At 43.5% G+C, this 9,633-nt stretch overlaps 1 long non-coding RNA gene across 1 annotated transcript; it reads left to right on the top strand.

Annotated features, from left to right (window-relative positions):
- The first annotated feature begins 1,318 nt into the window (after positions 1-1,318).
- LOC121684847 lies at positions 1,319-9,432 on the top strand. Its single transcript, XR_006023209.1, has 3 exons — positions 1,319-1,408; positions 8,701-8,703; positions 9,421-9,432. It is a non-coding gene; the product is annotated as an uncharacterized LOC121684847 (long non-coding RNA).
- The last annotated feature ends 201 nt before the right edge of the window (positions 9,433-9,633 follow it).

Here is a 9,633-nt window from a genome sequence, read left to right as displayed (position 1 = left end):
CTCTCTCTCTCTCTCTCTCTCTCTCTCTCTCTCTCTCTCTCTCTCTTTTTCTCTCTTTATAATCTCTGTGTAAGCATGCATCACTGGTACAGTATGTTTGAATGAGTCAATACTAACTTAAATCACTGTCTGCAGTATGGTTTTGGCAGGACCACTGCAAGAAACATGATAGAAAACTGGTGCAATCTGCCCATGAACCTTTTCCATGCATCATCCAGAATGTTCTGTGGAAATGTACTGAAAGTGTGATGCATACAGCAAAACATGCCATGCAATTAGACAGAAGTTCAAAAGGGCTCAATGTGAAAAGACAAGTTGGTTTCGATCATGTGCCTCCACAACATTGGGACCGAAAGCTCAAGGCCCAAGGCATTCTAATATCTTCATATCGCTCTGCATGCGTTTCCCCCATTTCCACCGTGTTGTTTAGCTAAAGGTTAATGAGAGTGAAATCCATCAATACATCTTGCCAGCTCGGTTGGAGGCCTCTGGATGCTTTGAGGATATTTGGAGGCACCAGGGCTCACAAATGATTAATAACCTGAGTCATAAGACTCTCCATATTGGTTGCTATTTGCAGGGGATATGCAGCCATCTGTCTGAATTCTCTGTTGTCTGCAATAAGCCAGGCTCTTGTATACTATATTGCTTTTTCTGTGATCTAAATGTTGATGGAATTGCAAGCCGACAGAGGTTTCTCACAAGTTAAAATGCTGGTACCGATCAATCCTTTTCCTCCCTCCTTTCATGTAAAGCCCTCATGTTGATTGAAGATAATGTATCACCATCTTATGCTATATTAGCAGTGTGTCCAGAAGATGCTATTTCATTTTTTGCTGTAAGGGGTTGCCTGTGCTTCTAGTGGTTAGATGTGATGGAAAGTGTGGGGATTCAGTATACACGTATCAAACATAATAGAAGCAATATCCCAATTCACTGTGCAATCTAAACTGAGTTATGTAACATGCCAATGTCTTGCACAAGCCTGCCACCCACTAAACACGTGGCAAACTCTCAAAGTTGCCTCAGTCTGCTCCTCTGGTTGAATTTAGACATAAACTTGAAGATTTCACATAAATGTTATTAATGTGTTATAATACCTTTATAACAGGAATATAACTAATTTATTTTAAACTTATCACTGCCTTAAAACTTTTGTGTGTACATCTGTGTTGTGAACATAAATGTAGAGGAAAAAAACATATGTACAAGTGTCCCCAGTGTCTCATTTGTGTCATGGATTACTAGATAAGATTAGAAAAGATATACTTTATTCATCACGAGAGTGTCACAACAGCACCGTCAATGACACACACACACACACAGGGCCGGAGTGGGGCCACTTTTCAGCCTGGGAGTTTCAGGTCCAAAACCGGCCCACTTTTTCCATGGTGGTGGAAATTGGATAGTTCAGCTCTTACTATCCTGTAGTTTTTATTAACACCATGGTTCAACAAATAATGTAAAGGTTATGAATATGTTGAGAAATTAATGAATAGGTTGAGAAATTAACAAAATCAGAAATAAATAAATAAAGCATAAAATGTAAGAGGCATAGCCTATTGAACTAATGTTCACAGTGAAATTCACAGGAGAGTTTACAGTTACATTGCGAATAGCACCAACAGCATCTACAGCATCAGTAGCCGCCTAAGCAGTGCAATGGTCTCAGCCACTTTATCTATAACTGTATCGTTATTATAGACATGAGTATTTCCTTCTCTGTGCACATTATCATGAAATCCTCCAAGTTGTCCTGACTCAATGAGTTTCGTAGCCTATTCTTCACAAATTTTAAGGTTGAGAAGCTTCTCTCACATGCAACCTGCGTGATGGACAAAGTCAACAGAAACTTATATGCTAAACCAATGACATGATAAGCATCTGTGAGGAGGTTATACTGTGAGCGTATTAAATGGACACAAATGGCACAGTTTTTGCAGGGGGAACAGGTCCTGCTTTCAAGCTCCATCTCTGGTTCTTCCATATATGGCAGTCCACCACTATCCTCCTGACCTTCCTGTGTCACCTCACTACATGTCCTGACAGTATAACCTTCAATTCAGGACTTTTCCAGTCTCTCCCACTGGTATGCCAGGCTAGACAGCTCAGTTTGTAATGTGCTAACAGTAGCTCTGTCATCAAACCTAAGCAGACATTTACTGATTTCCTGCAGTGCTGAGAGCCCATTTATCTTTATTTCAGGAAAGTTTTTAGGGTCAAGACTAGCAAAATCTGAGGCAAGTTTTGCATTTGCTGAAAACCTCTTTATCTATGCTACCTGCCACAATGTCCAGAATAACATTATGGACATTCACCTCAAAAGCAGCATCAGATGAGGCTACTGGTTCATCATCTAAAAGCTCTCCTGGCATTCTTTTCTTTTTTCGGACACGCTTCTCTGGAAGTGCAGTCTGCACAACTAGCTCATAGTTGTCCATCTCTTCCAGCTTTTCATTGGCCCAACTCACAAACTTATCAGCTGCCACTTTCACTCCCTCAAAGTCCCTGACATATTTTTTGAGGTTATCCTTTGTCCCGTCAACCAGACGATGAGCGGACAAAATGTCCATTCCGTGCGTCTGTAGGTACTTGGAGAGGGGAGATGTATGTTGGAAAATGCGAAGGAAAGTTTGAGCAATGAGGACAATCTCATATTTCAGCAGATTTTCAATTAATCCCTTTGCTTTGGCCCTCACTGTTGACTTCATACTTCTATCTCCCTCAACCGAGGCTAGGGTCAGCAGCAGGTCAACAAACAATGCATCCTGCGGATTACCAAAACACCCAAAGATCTTAGTCAGAGCCTGATCCTTAGCCCACCACCTGGTTTCCCCTATTGGGCTCAGTTTCCTGTGACTTTTGTCCTCACTTGTCTCTTCCCAAGTCTGCATACGTTTATAAGACTCCCTGAGGAAAACTGCCACATCATTAAGCAGTAAGAAGCAGTGATTGTGTTTTTCCACTGTATGTCAACCACTTGCGGTTGGTGCCATGCTTGCTGTGAAAAACTTTAGCTAGTAGGTGGTGTTTTGTGGGCTGCTGTGGATGGTAATTGAAAAATGTGTCTAGATCCTGTGCTTGAGGATGAGCAAAATAATCAAAATAATAGGCTTCCTCATCTACACTAGCTTCTGCCTGTGCCTCTGGGATCTCTTGCTGGACTGTTGTCTCACTGGATGCTGTCTCTGTATCTCCTCCCTATTCTATCTAAGAAAACGTTTTGGAAAAGATGGGCTATGGACCCAACCAACTCTATTTGGGAGGGGAGAACTCCCTCACATGGTACAACCCATGCAGAGGCTGCGGTGTCAGAACGTGTGTAGCCTGCTTTAAGAGAAGATAGACTAACGTGACAAATGTAAAAGTCCTCGACCGGCCCAAGAGTGAAGCGGCCCACCGGGAATTCTCCCTGTTCTCCCGATTACCCACCCCGGGCCTGCACACACACACACACACACACACACACACACACACACACACACACACAATAAAAGTAAATAAAATGTCCCATCAGTTTGTCATAACAACAAAGAGCAGTTGTAACGTCTGTTGTCTCTCAGTGGAAAAGTTGGGGGATATCAGCCTGCCACAGAAGGTGCATTAATGTGTCTGTGACTGATACCATCAAACACCAAACTGTTAAAATGTATAAAATGTTTACATTATTATGAAGATTTAAGCAACGTTATTACTATCCATGTCAGTTCAAATGGACTAACTTTTTTCTCCGCTGAGAGGAATGTCGGTTGGGATGAACTCTAATTGCAGTGTGTTACCTCTTTGTCCTTTGGTAATTACAAACTAATTACTAACCCCAGTTTCATTGCGAGATGTGTGCTTTGTTTGACAAGACAAATTGGGACAACACAGAGGACAGGTAAAGTGACATTTGCGCCATTGGCTCTTCTGCCTTGCTCTCTCTCTCTCTCTCACTCGCTCTCTCACTTCCTGTCCATCTGTCTCTGTTGATTTCCTGCCCATGCCTAACTATGTTGTTCCATTCCTTCAGTCTCCACCAGCACCCAGTGTTGGTAAGGCCGCGGATAAAAAGGCTTTTGTAGACAGGCCCCAAAATAGCCTCCCTTGTTCTATCCCTACTTGTTTTCTTTTCTTCATGGGCATGTGCATGGGTCGAACTGGCAGCATTCTACCAGATTTCCGTGTCCTTCCTATAGAGTATTCCCTCTTTCCTGCGGTTAGGCCTAATTATGCCCTGGACGTGGCAATCAATACAAAGAGAGGGAATGAGAGAGAGGGAGAAGCAATAGAATGACGAGAGAGAGAGGGAGAGAGAGAGAGAGCGAGTGAAGTTCCATAGCTGGTTGTGAGTGGACCCCCGCCCCCCCAAACTCAACAGCACTTGCACTCTCCTCTCCACCCAGGAAGCTATCAGGCAGCACACATTAGGACCCCCACCCATCCTTCAGCTGTTGCCCTCCCCCACCCCACCCCCACCCCCACCCCCATCAGCTTCTCCCCAGCAGCCTCGTGGAAGGCACACACAAACAGCAGAAGTACATTACGGCACGCTCCAGGGACAGCCGGCGTGGCTGACCCTCCGTGTCCACGGCTCTAAATGGGGCCTGAAAGAGAGAGTGTGCAAACCCCCAGACGGCTCTTGTCGAGTGAACAGAGTGAGGCCAAAATGGGCCATGTCCAACCGGGTTGGTGGGGGCTGAGGGAGAGCTGGAGCGCTACTAAGTGTTCCGTTGTTCATGAGGGTCGCAAATCCCCGCCGAACAAAATTGTTATCTCTCTCCACACACCCCCATACCCCCACATCACCAAACCCCATCCCAGCCTCCAACCCCTGCACACGGCTGTCACAACATTACTCAGCAGTAGCAACCTGTTACCTCCTGATGCAGAGCTGCCACCTTGAGTGAGAGGCATCTGTTGTAAGTCTCTCGACGCTGAGGATCTGTTAAGAGTGAGAGGACTGCCTAAAAGGACTTCTCTACATCAAGATTGGTTGAAGGTCGAGCCTTGCAGTGGTATCACTCAAGGGCAAGGGCAGCTCTGAGATGACACACACAATCGGGTTTAGCTCGAGCACTTGTGTCATTTGCACCTTTCGGATAAAATACTCGAATGGGCACACACACTCTTAAGCCATTCATTGGCAACACATTAACAGCAAGCGCGCAGTGACCTCTGGGGAATGACGTCAGAGCAGATATTATGAGCGAGACAGGCAAAGTGGAGGCTGGGGGAGTTCTATTACAGTTATACTCCACTAGTCCTGTTCCTGTTTACTTTCCACTCAAGACTCAGTTAAAACACCATTTTTAATGGTGTGTGTGTAATGGTGCATGTGTGGGGGACAAATAATTCCTGAGCAAGCAAGCAACAAGTATAGCAAATACACACACATATACACACATACATGCACACACACAGTGTTAGGAGTGCTCAATGGTTTCTTAAGGAGGGTTTGTATGAAAGACAATGGAATATTATAATTTCTGACATGTTAATGCTATTTGCATGCAATCATTCACATGTATTACAACATCCTCAGGGCATCTGATATAGTTAGTATGGAATGCTGACACTCTTATATTATGATTAAGCTCTATTAAGTTACACAGCTTTTAGGGTTGTAACATATTGTAGATGCGTAGATGAACAATAAGAGGTAATCAGCCACATATACATTATCTCTCTCTCTCTCTCGCACACACACACACGTGCACACACACACACGCACAGACACACCAAAAAACATCACAGCCAAGCAGTCACGATTCATTCAATCATATTCATTCCACTTTTGACAGAACTCCTGCTTTTCCTCACATGACCGGATACTTAAGTCAGCAACCAACTCATAATGGCACCAGGATTCCTTACATTTCTGCACTGCACTGAAATCTAGATTTTCTTTCAAAGCATTAACATGGATTTTTAAATGGATGCTGCTTGAATTCACTTACAGAGATCACTTTATAGTGGAAAAAAACCCTCCTTGCTATAGGAGGGTACAAAGAACACCCCCCCCCCCCCCTCCATCCCCCCAAACATTTCCTTCTCATCCAGACAGCTGTCAGTTATTTCTAATCATCCTTTATCACTACTGTACATTGCAGTCTCTCTTTGTGAGACTCCATGTTTTTGCATCCTGCTCGTCATAAATCTTTGTCCACGTTCTTTGTGCTGGTGGCAGTGTATAATGTAGTCCGTGACGGTCTGGACTGGTCATATCCCAGAGCCTGGGCACTGCAAGCCCTGGCACCACGCGCGGGGGTGAGATGGGTATACGCGAGCGGGGAGCTAATTAGGCCGGGCAAACATCAACGGGCTCATCTCATTCTCGTTGACCTTTATCAGTGGCACTGGCATTCATGTCAGGCAAGCGCTGGCAGATCCTCCGCGTACTCGTCTTGGCGGAGAGGCGATAAACACAGCCCACGCACACACACACACACACACACACACGATGCCTCTTATTACTGTGCACGGGAGGCTGCCCTATTGCCATGGTAATCTGGTGTTAATAAACAACACAGAGGGCACCTGAGATGGATGTAAACGAGAGAACGGAGTGCATACACACACACACACACACACACACACACACACACACACACACACACACACACACACACACACACACACACACACACACACACACACACACACACAAGACAATTACATACACAATTATGTGACAGTTATGTTTACACTTGAGATTGTCCTGAACAGTGTGGATGAGACCAGAATTCATGCTCTTCAGGATTCTTATGAATAGTTCAAGGACAATTTGAGACCATGATTCATGCTCTTCTTAAAGGACTCTTATGAATAGAACTAAATGTTCTTGGAAAATATGTTTTTCCGTGGTTTACTTCCGTGGATTACTAAAATCTTTAACAGGCTAGAATCTAATGTATAATGGACTGTACCTGACCATGGCCTTCTAATGATGGCCATACATAAACCTGTTCAAATGCTGTTTTACCTGACACTGTTGATATCCTGTTGCAAAGTAAGACTTTGAATTAGAGGCCAAGAAGGAACAGAACACTAAATTAAGTTCAGCCATTTAACACATTTGGTACTGTTTTGCTGCTCAATTTTACATAGACAATTATGGCAAGGCTAATTGGTATGAAGCAATGGCTGGGCCAATTTATTCCCTTTCCCTGTGAAAATTCCCTTTCTCCCTCCCACAAAGGTCTTTGAAATAGAGACCAGTGTTTTATCATAATATTGGCTTTTGGTTTTGGCCATTTGGGCTGCTAAATGTGACATCCAATTTCCCAGAGCTTACACAAGGCTCTGAGGCTTTGGCCCAGTGTAAACAGCTTGCCTGTGCTATTTGTTCACCCATTCAGGCAGTTTAGATAAAATGTACTGCTTCATCTTCATGCGTGTGCAATATACTGTACATACATGGCATCTCTGTTTCTCCCATCTCTGGGGATGCTGGTGGCCTCTGGGAGTCCTCTAACCCCTGATTGTTTAATACCAGTCCGGGTGCCCCCCCCCCTACACACACACACACACTCTATCTATCAGCCAGGCCTCAGTGAGAACACTGACCTTCAGAGTTTGACCGGATGCCGTGGCAGATCGCTTGACGGATGGAAATGTCATCTGTCAGGCAGGTCAGAGGAAGTCTGACATTGGATCAAGGCCCTGCCGGGCTCCTCGCCAACAGAGCCAGACCTCTGAGGCCCGTTCCCCATGGCTTGTCTACTCGCGTGGCTGTCCATAGCACCACTGTCACCACAGCTACTGTATCTTGATGAACAACCCGCTCCCAGACGGGAATGTATGATAAATATTTCATGCTGAGAAATTTCATCTGCATGTGTATGAGGGGCTTATTTGAAGAGGAATTACCATTTCATTCGGCAGACAGCACACTCAAATGATTAAATAACCCAAATGTAAAGGACGATTAAAATACAAGGAGGGATCGTGCCTACAGCTTATTCTCCAAACTCATGAAATAAGTCCTTCATTGAGCACTCTGGATAGTTTTATTTATTAAGAGGCAATTATTCAACTTGCTTTAGTTTAAATATAATTTCCACTGTCAGTCAAGGCCGCTCAATCACTTTCACCATGGGCCTCGTATCTGGAAGGCTTGCAAAACCAAAGTTTACAGAACATTACATGTGCAACATCAAATAAAGGACAGTAGTAAAATCCCTTTGAACCCTTGAATAATAAAACCATCCATCAAAGCATCTTAAATATTACATTTTCAGGCCTACAGATTTTTTACGGTCAAATCCAAGTAGAGTGCCCTTCTCATGCATCTTTTCTCTACATCACACATGTTCACATTCTCTATAGTGTGTGAATTCTCTGCCGCTTCTGTGGCTAAAGTATGCGGAAGTCAATGCTGACATCATCAGGCTCAGTCAGTTGTCATAGTACCATCCCATGGATGAGTGGAATTAGCTTCTTATTCCCTCTGACACAGTGTGGGATTTAGGTGTGCCATCAGAAATTAATAAAGTTCCCAGCATTGCTGCCTGATAAATGTTAACAGGGATTAGGCAAATGACTGCCTGGTCTGGGATCCCATGGGTAATTTAGTCTAAGTCATAAACAAAAACTTTTTTTCTGGGGAGGTTGTTGTGTGTAGAGTCTGACAGACCAGTCTGTTTCACTGAGGTTAATAAACTCAGACCTCAGAGAGATCATATAGAATATGTAATTGAGTAAAGTTATATTTTAGAGAATGTATAGCAAGATATACTGTAGCACAAACAAAGGAATGTATCAGTGCATATGAACTATATACTCTGAGTCAACGGCTCATACATTGTTGTGGTGTGAGTATGAGGAGATGGAGATGAAGGGCGCAAGCTGATTCACTATCTATGCTATCTAAACATCACATTCACTATCTAACACTATCTAAACATCACACGAGACGAGCAAGATGATGACTGTGTTAGTCACAAACCAGCAAAGACGTGTTGTGTCCCACCTGGCACTGCGATGCACTGGTCATCAGATAAGGCTTCAAGAGTTATTTTAGTTAAACAACCGAGAACATTATACTACTAAATTTTGGACTAGGATGTTATCTGATGCAGAGAACATTTTATAGGAAATTTGTATCGGATACTTGTGTCTTTCATTTTTTTTTATCAACAAGGCTACTAACTCACCAAAACACCTTGGAATCCTCAGAGGTGCAAAAGAAATTAGCATTATTCCAGACATTTCAGAAAAGCCTACACAATCACCCTAATCTAAACAAATTGGCTTTACAAATCTCTGCATGCTTGCAAGCACAAAGTACTTTGTAGACCATATAGGTGTGTGTGTGTGTGTGTGTGTGTGTGTGTGTGTGTGTGTACGCACGTGTATTAGGGGTGTTTTTTACGCTCACCTTTTTGTGTTCACATGGAACCATTGAACCAGAGAAACACAATATTTCCTGGTTGGGAGAAAACAGCAGTTTACTTCTGTCACACGCAACTATACTCTGTCACACGCAACTATACTCTGTCACACGCAACTATACTCTGTCACACGCAACTATACTCTGACAAATGCCACGGAGTGAAAACAAATGAATTTTCTTTTGCACTCAGACACGAGAGTCTAACAAAAAACCTCTAAAACAGAAAACCTTTCTATGGTTTGACTGAAGCAGCACCA

The sequence above is a fragment of the Alosa sapidissima genome, chromosome 16 (assembly GCF_018492685.1).
Source record: "Alosa sapidissima isolate fAloSap1 chromosome 16, fAloSap1.pri, whole genome shotgun sequence".
Classification (NCBI taxonomy): Eukaryota; Metazoa; Chordata; class Actinopteri; order Clupeiformes; family Clupeidae; genus Alosa; species Alosa sapidissima.
The sequence above is the reverse complement of the archived record's forward strand: the minus strand, read 5'-3'. Positions and strand labels throughout refer to the sequence as shown.